Raw genomic sequence first — 13,869 nt, 5'->3', positions numbered from 1 at the left:
AGAGTGTCTATGATAATATGTTTAGTGGGCCATTTTTGACTGTTGCCACCAGCCCTTTGCCTGGAATTGTCAGTGCAGGGATGTGCCAGGCAAAAGGGAAAATGAACTTGTGAGATACACCACTGCCATGAGGAACCACTTGCCCTTGCCAGTTGTGGGGACACAGAAACAAGGTGCTATGAACTGTACTTCCCCCCCCCACATTGTCTTCCCTCCTCTCCAGTAAAATCTCAGAGCAACTTTTCATAAACTTAATGGAGATTTGTGGTTTTCAGCAGCTGAGGAGCTGCTTGCTACAGTCTAGTTTCTCCTCTCTGTAGTATACTCGTATCCAGCAGTAGCTTTCATTGGCAGTAATCAATGCACGGGGCTTCCATGTGATCCAGGTAAATGTGGCTGTCACAGGGCTTACCTGTTATGGAGTATTAATTTAGTATTACAATTCAAATGTAGAGTTTTATCTCACAACTCCATGCCAGTCGTTATATAGTAGTAGAGTCATCTTGTCAGCATCATTGGACCAGCAAGCAGAAGGGGTATCAAGAAGAGAACCACGTGCAGGGAAGCGTATCAAATAGTACCCAGTGTGAGGATGGGGAGGAAGCAGTGCTACATCTTCACATGGCTCTGGCTTGGAAGATCTGCTGTAATGGGACTTGGCCAGGCACAATAGCAGGATCCTGCTCTTTCACTAACTGCTTAAGCACTGCCCAGTGCGGTACTACATCTTGGTCTGGCATTTCACGTGCTAAGGAGAGAGGATGTTTTACCAGTATTAGGTGCTGGCTACACTTAAAATGCTTTTCCCATGCCCCTCGAGGTTGTTCTTTGAGTTGATGTTAAAGGAAAGGATCTTTCACAGCTGCACACAGGCTGCAGATCAGCAGTGGCCTCTAAAGAAAACCTGGGTTTGAGCAGTTGAGTAAACTTGTTTTATTTTCCAGGCTGACTTATACGAAACCTGGAGTCAGGGCTTGAATTCTGCTGCATCATGAACAGTTGTATCCTCTGATAATACAATAAATCTGTGGCTACCTTGGATGTTTGAATCCAAAGTGTCTGGAAGTATCACTGTTGTCTGACTTGTTTTAGTGGAGTCTATTTTGTTAATGTATTTCATCTTCCTTTCTGTGTGTCTGACTTGAATCTTATCTAATGTAAGTCTTTTCCATCTTCACAAATTTTACATACAGGATTTAGCACTTCCTGCTTCAAAGTTACATGAACAACTAATGTAGTACCACCTGAATTTTTATATTCTGCTAGCAGTTATCTGATGCCATTAGAGGCACCCTAAAAATTATCTTCTTTGCTGTGTTCCCTTCCTTTTGCGCTGCACTCTCTTTGTGAGCTGGTGTTTCATATGCTTTCAGCTGTAGGACCAATACTCCTTTACATCAATCAGTCAAGCCAAATGAGATGTCCTCAGAGCTGCATGTTCTGAGCTGTACCTGCTTGCAATCAACACAGCCACTTTCTGTCCTGGAGCTCCAGCCTGTGACGTGAGCGCGGCTCCTAACTACTCATGGTGTTGGCTCCATCTTGTCCACTGTCTGTCCCAAGAGTAATTCCCACCAAAAAAAGTCTCTTATGTATTTCTGATCTCATCTTGTCATTGCTGAGAGCTGCTAGAGTCCTTCTACTATGCAGAATATACATGGGGTTTTTTATCTTCAGTCACATTTCGGCCTTGTCTTTAGTCTTCTCCAGGGTGACTTTGCTTCTTGTAGCTATTGAGCCCTTCCCAAAGACAGGACATAACATTGATCTGTGTTTGCTTCTGTATGTGTTGCAATCTTCCATGGTTCTCCCAGAAAGCTCCTTGCACTGTGCAAGTGTTTCCTGGAATTTACCTTACTGCTCTCCCTCTGCTGTTCCAGCCAACTCCACTGACAAATATTATTTGCAGAAATTTGGGGCTGGAAGCAAGAAGTCCTCTCTCCCCACAGATCTTTGTTTGTCTTAATCTGCATTCTCTGCTATCTTACAACTGATTCAGCAATTTTTCTCCTTTTCTTTTTTTCCATCCTGTAAGAAATGTCTCTGCAGTCCTGCCCTTTGTAGGAATGCAGCAGCGGTCCCACTGCTGTAGCACCGTTTGATGACTTGAGTTACTCACCCCAACCATGGACTGGTAGATGTTCATAGTGCCCCTGGTGGCCATTCCTGTGAGCAACCCACAAGACTCGACCTTGCGTGCCTCTTTTTTTTTCTTCAGGAATTCCATTTTGCCTTCATGAAAAAAGAACAACAAATGTCTGGTTGATCCTTTTCCAGTTCCTTCATTCCAGTAAATTTCAGGAATTTTTCAGTTGTCTCAACTGTAGCTTCTACTTCTACCTCTAAGGTCAGTCTTCAGTTCCTGCACAGATGTTGTGCTGTATCTTTTGATGATTCCTATTAGGTCTAGGAGGAGAGGATTTTAATAGTCAAAACAGCTATGTTAGCAAAAACTAATGGAAGGAGTTCAAGGAGACTAAGGGGAAACACGTTATTCTAATTTGAGGTTCAAGCTGGCAGTAAAATCACCCTTTTCCCCCCAAATTGCCTTTCTTCTGCGCTTCCAGCTCATTGACTCCAGTTTGTGGTTCATGTGTCTGGGAGATGGAGGTTGACAGAAGCCCCGGACCCCAACCAAGCAGTGCCTTGCAGGGACACCAGCCTGAGACGGATGGTGTGGCAAATCCACACCCTTGCATGGCCTTGCTTGTGGAGAATAAATATGAAGTCTCTGATTGCTAGCAAATATTAGCACTCAGAAGTCTTCACACAAGATTGTTGTTATGAGCCAGTAAATGTCCGATGTGCTGGTATCTCAAATGCTGGCAATACTTTTGTTCTCCTCAACTCAAAAGGGTTACACAGAAATGAAAAAATATACAGATATGGGTCTCAGGAACAGCCAGAAGTGTTTGGGAGGTATAAAAGATAAATAGATTTTGATTCCTGGTCTGGCAGGGGTAAACCATGATGATAAAAAATGTTGTGTCGTTAAATCAGGAAGGACGTGAGTAAGGTAAATAAGCAGCAGTCACTATTTCTCACAATAAAAGCACTAAGGCAGGGGAAGCAGAATATTATTTGGCACAAAGCACAAGGGTTGAAGGGTGGAACTCGTTGCTGAAGGACACTGATACCAAGCACTGTGTGGGTTCAAAAGATGACTGGGCAAATTTGTGAGAGAAAAATCTCAACACAAAAATACCTCTTCCAGTTTTTCTGGGTCATGGATGCCTGGGGACATGGGGTGTGTAACAGCATTCCTACAGCTCTTCTTTTGTACCATTGTATTCTTGGGACTGACACATTTTAAGTCACTTAAAAGCCCAAACACTCTGTCAAGCATCACTGATTTTCCATTCTTTCCTCTTCTTGGTGAAGGATTTCTGTGTGGAGCCACTTCCCGTGTCAGAGGAAGCCACTTGCTTCCTCCTCCCAACCCCTTGTGTAACACAAGGCATCCCTGGGGCTCAGAGCTGCAGCGTGTCCTCAGTACCTCAAACAGCAGGATGGTACAAAAAGGGGGGCTGTCTTGGTGGTCCATCATGCTCTGGGTATGGAAGCTCTCTATGGAAGCATCCTTACCTCAAACCTTCTTTTGTGTTTCAGAGAACCTGATGCACAGAGGCTGGGGTAAGGAGAGGTCCCTTTCCTTTCCTTCCTCTGCTATGGTTTGCTTTCTGACAGTGAGACTGTTCCCCTCTGCATTGGTTGGCTCAACCTGCCTGATCAGTTGCTGCTGGTTGCTTGGATATCCAACCATGAGTGCAAATGGGTCCATGAGAGCTGCCTGGATGAAATGGTTGAAAATACAGGAAAGGAGCAGTGAAAAAGCTGGTTTCAATGAAAACCTGTTTGATGGTGATTTGTTTTCCTCTGCAGAGCAACTCAGGAATGTGGGAGCAGGACCTGTCTGGAGCAGAAGGGATCCCTGGCTGTGTAGTCCTGGCCCCAGCAGACCCTTGTAAGCTGTAGGAGACCAGGGAAGGGACACAACATTTGGTGCTTTTGTGCTTCTTGGTTGGCCATATCTGGGCTCTGATCTCCAGTAGGAGCTGGGAGGAGAGGACCTGTGTGTTTCTAGCTGACCATTTAATAAGCTGTCTGATGGTTCTTTTTATTTCTCTAAAAATCCCAGCTCCTGCCTTTATGGTCCCAGAAGCACTGGGGTCATATGAGAATCACAGCTTTTATTGTAGGAGAGCCCAACCCTCATGTGAGGAAACCAAGTTGCAGGACTATGGGTTATGTGTTGGCCAGCCCACTTTCTAGTGACCACTGAGTCTGTTCCCACCACACCAGAGCACTTCACAGTCTGTAAAGCACATGTCGTAGAGACAAGCCAAGGCTTTCCACAGGACTGAGGTACAGAGAAATAAAGACTGATAAGCCACAGAGAAGTCAGGCTACAATTTCTGTTTAAGCAGTCGAGTTCAAATTGCATGAGTTTGCAAAATACTGCAATGTTTCTGGAGTTAGAACTTGCTCAGGGTCACATAGTCAGGTTGTGGCTAGGTCCCTCATGCCAGTATTGACCATCTTGCCTTCAAGCTCCAGAATTTTCCAAGCTGTTCATCAGAGGAAGGCAGTGAGACACCCCAGCTCACCCTACCCATGGTCAGCTATGTGCAGAGTGGACAGAGAAGTCTGGTCACCCCTGTCACATCAAGCAGTGATAAGATCTGGGCAGCAAAAAAGCTGGCTTGAGCAGGGGTGGAAGGAAGGACTGCCTGGAGAGTGAGGGAATTTGAGACACCAGACATGAGCTTGGGCTCTCAGACAGCCACAGACTGTGGGTGCCCTGATGTGCACCCCTCTGCTAGGAGAGCTGTCTCTGGTGCACACATCTCCAGTAGGTCCTTCTCCTAGATCATCCAGATTCTCCTGCCGAGGTCCTGGCTTGGCTTCTCCCCTCTTCACAATGGCCCTCCTGAACCACACATCACAGCACACCTCTTGCCTTCCTGCTGGAGCTAGAGCAGGAGAAATCAGGGACTGAGGGTTTGCGTCTGTTCCTTCACTTGTGGATCCAAGCATAAACCCTCGCATCAGGGGGTATTCTGTTGGATGCCCTCCTCCAGTGACTTCTCCATCCACTTTTCAGCCTGCAACCCATGCACTGTTTTCTTTTTTATTGCTTGCCCACCATCATCAGCTGCCTGTTCTCTGCATTGTTTCTTTGCCCTCTGTCCTTTCCCCAGCGTAGGAAGGGTAGATGGTTTGTGAGGTTTGGGCCATCGCCAGGGATTCCCTTCCTTGGAGCTGACTCAGCACGTCTCTGCAGGGAACCTGTGTTTAGCTACATTTCTTCCCAAGGAAAAAAAAATCTCTGCCTATCTCTTCCTCTCTTTCCTCACTGGAAAGAGCCACCTTGCATCCCAGATCTTCCTGGATGAAGAACTAGAAAGATGTATGAAACCAGGGCAGGTATGTCAGGATCCTTGGTCACTGTTCCCATGGAATAGTTCAGGGAAAGGGTCCAACCCTGCCTCTTCCCACAGGTAAATGAGTGTGTCCATCAGTCTGAGGACACGATTGCTATTCCCAGATCTGCTTTGGAAAGGCTTTGCTGATGTTGTGTCACTCCCTGCCATGCTGTCTGTTTTGGATGGGCTGTGAGGTCAGTTTACCCAGGACATGCTTTGAGGCCCCATTTTAACTTCTGTGGGAGTGTTCAAGTTGAAGCTAGAGGCAAGCAGTGGCAGTTCCTGCTGGAGAAATGAGCCTGGTGTTTCAAAGCATCCCAAGTAAAGCTGTGAGAGGTGGTGGGGTGCAGGACACAAGTGAGTTGCAACTATGAGGTCAAAGGCCTCCATTCAGGGTGAGCTGGGCAGAGACAGACAAACTGTAGCCCTGGGTGCCACGTATCAATGGGCTTCAGGGATCTGAAGAGCTAACGTAGCTGTCTATGTTTCCATTTTAAAAGAGTCCTTGCAGGGAAGATCTTTTCCTAGCTCAGAGACTAAAGCTCAGGTCAGCAATGCAAGGGAGAAAGCAAGAAGGTCCTGGAGGGAATAAAGCCTTGTGCTGAGGTCTGAAAGGTGAGATGGGGAGGTGGCAGTAATGTAGGAGGAAAGAGGGTGGTTGAGCACTGTGGCAACAAATCCATTTGGCTGTCAAGGCATTGCATTACTGTGGTTTGCTCATATGGCTCCTCCACCATGAGGTGTGAAGCCATCAGCCTTCACTGGAAGATTTGTGGAGGAGCCTATGTGGTAGGGAAGGTTTGTAAGGAGAGATTTTGCTGGGCTCTGACCTTGTCACAGCTTTGGAAGGAACTGGCAGTATAGGATGGGGAAATGATGCGTATCCTTCAACTTCCCAAAGACAAGCGTGTCTAGTCAATGTTACATCTTGTCATCCAAGGATGCGTCACCTGGGTTCCAGGGGCGTCCCCAACCCTGGTTTCCCACTCTTCGTCATCCTGTATGTTGGCCGTGGCCCTGTGGACAATGTAACACTTTTCATGACAGTATTTGTATTTTTTTAATTGTGAATGGGGAGATAGTGTGCAGGTCCTTGTTACACAGGGATGTGTCTTCCATTCAGACCAGGGCTTCCCCTGGCTTCGTCAGATGTCTTTCGATGTTACTGAGAAAAATAAAGAAAGAAATAAATCAGATGTATTTATAAAGGAAACAGAAACTCGCTGCTCCAATGCCTTTGTAGGAGTATTTTTAACAAAACATTTTTTCAAAATAAATGTGAATTGTAAAGTTTGAAGCATTTGCTTGTGGCTTTCTTTTCTAGGTGCTTTGTCCAACTTTTCCCCCTTCTCAATAATCCATACTATGGCAGAGGAACAGGAGGGATATTGATCTCTTAAAGAGAAGAAAACATGCCCAGAACTTGTTTAGTGCCTGGGAAGTGACTTCAAGATAAACAGATATCACTGTTACCCTGCTTAAACCATTAAGACTGAATAATTAATTGGCAAATGTAGCCATTTGCTCCACTTGTAAATTATCTGGAAGAACACTTAGTTTATATGTGCACACGTTTCAGTATTTGAACTTACGACTTCAGTGATGATTTTGCTTGGTCTTCATTATTCATGGAGCAGGAGGGGATGTCTTAGTCCTGTGACATTTTGGTTGCCCAATGCATTGACAAGCAATTGTAAAGAGGAGGAGGATACTCAAGACAATTTGGTGTCTAAGCAACTACCTCCCAGCTTGAACCCCATGTTGGAAGTAAATCATAGCTGTTTTCATGAGAATGCTGCTCCCTTGACAGCACTGCATGTAAAAAAAAAATTTAAAAAAAGGAAAATCACACATGTAAATGATCATTGTAAATCAGTGAAAGGATCGAGTTCTATGGAAATGAACTCAATGCCTTTGTTTTAATTACTATCCACAAATTCTTCTCTGCAGTAATCTTTCAGCTCTTAAAGTCATGCACATCAAGAAAACTAGGTGCAGTTTAGATGATTGATACAAATAATATAGCAAATAGACTGTATAGACCATTAGCTGTCATAATCTAACATTCAGCTGCAATAAAGAGTTTGACTCATAATAAGAACATTGATAATTTAGTTCATAATCGCAGATCTATGTTGTCTGATTCTGTCGCCCTCCAACTTCCTTTCCAAAGGAAAAATAAATTTCTGCATGCATTTGTCAGGAGAAGCTTAGGTTTGGTTGTTTGTGACTGAGGTAAATAATTCTGTAGTTACAAGACACTTCTGTACAGCTACATTTAGACAGCAGGAGCTAGATGTACATCTGAACCTCTGGGTTGAGACCTGAACCTGCCAAACCCATTCTACACACATGATCAACACACAACAGTTCTGAAATATCTTGTCAATGAGAAATATTGATGGGAAGCTTCAGACTGAAACCAATGAACCTAGGAAGTCTTTTCTTTCACTGTTAATCGGCATCATTCCTTCTGGCACTACAAATCTGGAAGCAGCCAAACAGAACATAACTTCTTCCCTTCCCTCCCACCCCACTGGGCATTAGTTTACCATGGAAGAGTGTTGTCTCCACCTGGGGCAATACTCAAACTCTGTTGAAAAACTATTGTAAAATGATGGGGACAGCATCAGCTCCCACAGACTTTTTTGGGCAGACCAGAAACTCTACCCCAGTAAGCCAAGTTTTCAGCAATATTGGTGCCAGGTTGGTGCATTAGTCTAGGCCAGAAAGTCTGCTCCTGGGTCTCTCATGACCAATTACTGCAACAAGAGCCATCTCAGCACCCCATTTCTCCTCCCAGCCCTACTTTCTACATCAGGTCACCCGCTCTCCCAAAGGAGCTTTGTAATGTCCAATTCTGCAAGACCCTGGTTACCTTCGATTTTCCATCTGCATAGTGTGTATAAAGAATCTGATAACAGTTAAGGAAAGCTCCTGAGCCCATAATCACTTGACAAACATAGTAGAGGTGGCATTTTGCAGAATAAGCTAAAAGGTGGAACATTTGTACTCAAACCTGGTAATAAATAAGAGCAATGTCTCTTTCATATAGCAACAGGCAAAATGTCTGGTGCTATAGAGGAGCGCTGGGGAGGGGAATGATGCTGTTGTCCAAGTATGAAACTGGTCTTACCTGGGCTGCCTCCAGCCTGCTTCCTTGATTTCAGAGCAGGTCATTAAGAAGGAATCTCAGATGGATAGGTCTCATTAAAACTTGATCTTCCCAGGCTATAAGCTTTTCCTTTCCTGACCCAGGAAGGGAAGTCTACAGCGTGATGCTGTTTCTGTCATCCATTCCCCAAGTAACTGGTCTGCTTGCTGTTTCGAAAGTGAGCTGGTAAGCAAACAGCAGCCCAAAAAATCTCCTTGAAAACTTCTCTGTCACACTCCATGGATACACACTAGTGATTGCTGAGTGGTTTATATTTCTCTCCCATCACACTGATGCAAGTCAGGCATAACTCAGTGGGCATCAGTGGAAAAACACTGATGGGAAACTGCTGTGTAATCAGAATCTATTACGGGTGTGTAGGATTGCAATTTCCAAAAGTGATAGAGACCTGAAGAGTGACAATACAGGGAGATCTCTCACTACGTCTCAGCTCTCCCTACAGATGCCATCTGGTTGAGACCCACATGTGAGATCAGGCCCCAGGTGGCTAAACCATGATCTCTAAAACTGCATAATCATTTAAGCACCTACATTTCTGCCCAAGGAGATGCAGACAACTCTGTGATTTCCTGGACTGCACAGCAGCTGCAGCACAGCTCATATCCTGTCTACCTGCCTCCCCTCCCCTCCTCTGCACACTTCTGGGGGCAGTACGACCTATTCATATGCTGGATGCCTTGGTCCTAGACAGAGTGGAGTCCTGGGATGCACAGCTTTAAATTCTCTGCTGTCTCAGTTGGAAGGAAGGCTTGACTTCATCTTCTCCACCAAGTGTGAAGTATGATGGTCAGGGACCCATTTGTGAAGTCAGTTTTACCTGTCACAGAATCATAGAACATACTGGGTTGGAAGGGACCTTTAAAGATCATCAGGTCCAACCCTCCTGCAGTGAGCAGGGACAATGTTACCAGATCTGGTTGCTCAGAGCCCCATCAAGCCTGACCTTGAGTATGTCCAGGGACAGGGCCTGCACCACCTCTCTGGGCAACCTGTACCAGTGATCTACCAACCTCATATTGAAGAGCTTTTTCCTAACATCCAACCTAAATCAACCCTTTTCTAGTTTAAAACTGTTACCCCTCATCCTATTGCTACATGCCCTACATGCCCCAGCTTTCTTATAGGCACTTTTCAGGTATTGGAAGGTCGCTATAAGGTTCCCCCAGAGCCTTCTCTTCTCCAGGCTGAACAACCCCAATTCTCTCAGCCATACGAGAGGTGCTTCAGCCCTTTGATCATCTTTGTGGCCCTCCTCTGGACCAGCTCCAGCACTTCAATATCACTTTTGTGTTGGGGTCTCTCCAAAGCTGGATGCAGTATTCCAGGTGAGGTCTCACCAGAGCAGAGCAGAGGGGCAGAATCACCTCCCTCCATCTGCTGACCATGCTGCTTGTGATGCAGCCCAGGATGCAGTTGCCCTTCTGGGCTGCAGATGCACATTGGTGGCTCATGTCCAGATTCTCATCCCCCAGTACCCCCAAGTCCTTTTCCTCAGGGCTGCTTTCCAACACATCATCTCCTAGCTTGTATTGGTAACAAGGATTGCCCCTACCCAGGTGCATCCCGACCCTCTGGCACATTAACCTTACCACACCAGCTCATAATTAAGTCCACCTTGAAGAACAGTCTCCAACTTTAGAATGGTTTCCCTGTGCTCCCAACTGAGTTTCTCTTCCCAGACACTAAGATCTGGTGATCTGTCTGCTTTCATCTGCAGTGCTGGTAACGAACCCTCAGCATGTCTTAGTATTTGTGACAGATTGAGGCATGATCCCCTGAAAAGATCACAGACATAGTACTTGGAGGTCTTCATAAGACCTCCTTACACCCATGTCACAACTGATGTGGTTGATGCTGTCTGCAATAGCCGTTTCTGTCAGGTCAAGGTTTTCACAGCCTCATTCATGGCTGTGTCTCCTCTGTGCAAAAGAAAGCGTACAGCACCTCAGTTGTGTCTGAAGCCCAGCACACATTGAAACTGCAAGCTCTGAAGTTACAACAGCGTCTGCAGTACTGGGTTATCAGAAAGGATTTCTTCATTGCTAGCAGATGCTTCAAACTGTCTGCTCTAAATATTTTATGTTTGCTTACCTGTTTCACTTCTGTGGTTTTGTATGGATTATTTGTCTCTCATTTCATGTCAGGATTCCTTTAATTTACTGCTGAAAGCAATGATTCCTGTTTTGTTTGGCCTATGAATATCTTTTATGGTATGTTGGTGTCTTACACTGCCTTGGACCCTGGATGAAATTTTAATTTCTCTTTACTTAGCTCTGGGTTTGCTTTCTCCCTCGGTACAATGCATTGGAAGTCTTTGTAGCTATGCTTGTTCACAGGAGCATTGATGTCTACTTCCCATTCAATTTCCTGTTTGTTTGTGTGCCTCTGCCAGGCTTTTCCCTTATCTGGTGCTAGTCAGAGCTTTAAAAAAAATATTCTGCCATTTTGGAATGTGTTAGTGTCATAAATGTATAAAATCTGATATTCTGAGACATTGCTCATATCCCAGGTGTCATGCTTGCTTTCCTTAGCTTTTTCTCGTCTGCTGACTCTTGCATAATGGTTGATCTTCCTGTGATTATTAGATACAAACACATCATGAGACATTTTTCTTGAGGCATTTTATCCATTGTCTGCACTGTTCCTCCTTTGCATATTTATCTCCCTTTTTCTTTATTTCTTTATTTGCTTTTCACAGTTTTGACACACTTTTGCCTCATATTTTCATGTTTTCTCCACTTGTCTCTGGGTCTGCTCCACTTTGTTTATCTTGTGCTTACCAGCTTTATTTATCCCTCTGCCACCAAGAGAAATAAGTGAGGGCCTTGGTTGTTCTCATCAAGGCTTTTTTTTATCCTTTATGTAACTGTTGTGAGGGCATTTATTAGCCAAACCAAATACAATGAGCATCCTAGCTTGTTGTTGGGCCAGTTCCACTGAGAGTTCATCCTTTTTTCACTGTGTTTTTGCCTTCATCTGCTCAGAGACAGCACACTTGTATTTCATATTTTGTGCCCTGCAATAGCTTTAGGACGAAATCTTTGCCTTTTCAGGTCTTTCCAAGCACATTTGCAATGCAGATTCCCACATGTTCCCAGGCATCACAATATTTTGAGAAATGCTGGAATAGGAATGGGGACCAAGGATTGAGCTGATGCTGGACTCAAAGGAGTGGTCCACCATCAGGCATGTTATCAAGCAGCCCAAGGTTGCCAGAGTGTGTTTCTGGAGGAGTACTAGAAGGACCTTGGAAGCGATGCTTTCTGTGCATGCAGCAATGATGAGACTATGTCATAAAATGTGTCTTGCCACACATAAGTTCTTGGGCTGCCTGGGGGCACAGGTAAGCAGAAGAAACCTTCAGTGGAAAGCCATCCGGCAAGTGAGGTGGATCTTTGCTACCCTCATCGTCTAAATTATCCTGTTATTGAGAGATCTCAGTGTGGGTGGTGGAATTAACCTGGGGTGCCTCTGACCCAGCCTCCCACTCACAGCAGAACTGTCCCCACCACTAGATCAGAGCAACCATGGCTTTGTCTAGATGAGTCTTGGAAACCCCAAATGATGGACATCCCCCACCTCCCTGGTGGCCTGTGACGGTGCTGCACCACCCCCTTGAGCAAGGAGCTGTTCCTGATGTCCAACCACAGCCTGTGATGCTTCAGCTTCTTTGCCACAGGCCTTTGGAAGAAGATACATATCTGTCTATAGAGAGACCCAAATGAAGAATTATAGTGTTATGCTGACCCTCTCCCTTCCAAGCTTTCACTGATTATTAGCACTGAATTTGGACTTTCTTTTTGTGTTCATACCCGAGCTGTTTTGCATTTCTGAGTACTGGATTATTAGTGGTTTTTTTTGGTGTAACAAACTTCTTTTTGTCACTGTTGATGTATATCTATTTTAATAGGACTTTAAGCAGTGTGGTTTTGCATTTTACTCTCTTATTCCTTTATGCTATATTTTGTTTAACATTCTAATATATCAATAAGGTGCTTTGTTGTAATCTTTATGGAAAAATTCATCAAAGTACAAACATAGTGCAACTTCAGTGAAGATCCAGGCTTACTGACTGACAGTAAAAAAATCAAACTGCAGTTCTTTGGATTTGCTGATAAAAATCAATTAAAAGTGTATTTCAGGTCAATCTAATACATATAAACTGCCAGGATGAAATAACATAGATCATAGGAAGTTGTGGGTCTCAATTAATCAGCTCAGGCCACATATATGAAAGTGTCACATTTATGCTAGTTAGTACATTATTCATGAGAAATTATGGAGCTGTGAATGCCCTGAATGGGAAGATTTGCAGAGAGGTAAATAAATGCAGTGTCAGTAGTCTTGCAGCGGAGGCTGAATAATCAATGAATTTAATGAGACTGGAAATTACACTTTTTGATTCCTCTTTGGTTCCACAGACTCTCCAAGTGTTGTTTCTTTTTTTTTTGTTTTACAAATGTAAATGTTTTTCTGAAAAAAAAATAGGTAGAATTGTTTTGTTTTGAAAATGTCACAAGTAAACAGTCTGTCTGTTCAGTCAAATGATTTTCTATGCAAGCATCTAAGGAGAAATGTTTGGACTTCAAAAAAAATCTCATTCTTTCTGATTGAAAAGATTTGCCAAACACACTACACAATTTTTGACTCATTTCCATCCTTGCTGAACTCTTCCTTCTTTGCAAATTTCTTATTAGTAACAGATAGACACATATATGCATATGTTTATGCTTCTGTATATAACTGTCCAGTTAGCTCTCAGTGACTGTACACTCAACAGCTTGCAATTGTGGGGGACTGTTGGAGGAAGACGAAGGATAAAATTGCAATTAGGAAAAAAGCAACATGAATGTATAAAGAATAAATAACATCATAAATCCAGGTGCATTTTAGGTAATTGCAATGGATTATTACAGAGAAAACATGCTCAGAACCCTGGTAACAGCCAGCAGGTCTCAGTGAGCTGTACCGTGACAATAAATACATATGGACAGCACAGCCTAGTGGAGTGAAAATGGGAGGATGAACTAAGATTGAAAAATCCTTTTGCACAGCTTGAAATCTCTTTTTTTTTCAATATTTATCGGGGGGGGGGAGAGAAGGAAGATTAATCAATAATTAATTTATTTCACTAGAAAAATGTAAAGTTGATTAATTTGTTTCACTGGTACATGGAAAGAAAGTTTGCATTTGCATTTGTTTATCAAGAAACAAAGGATGTCTAAAATACCTGAAAATAGGACATAATTATTTGTATACATTTTCTCC

This window comes from Mesitornis unicolor, unplaced genomic scaffold (assembly GCF_000695765.1).
Source record: "Mesitornis unicolor isolate BGI_N332 unplaced genomic scaffold, ASM69576v1 scaffold3844, whole genome shotgun sequence".
NCBI lineage: Eukaryota > Metazoa > Chordata > Aves > Mesitornithiformes > Mesitornithidae > Mesitornis > Mesitornis unicolor.
Note: the sequence above shows the minus strand (reverse complement) of the source record.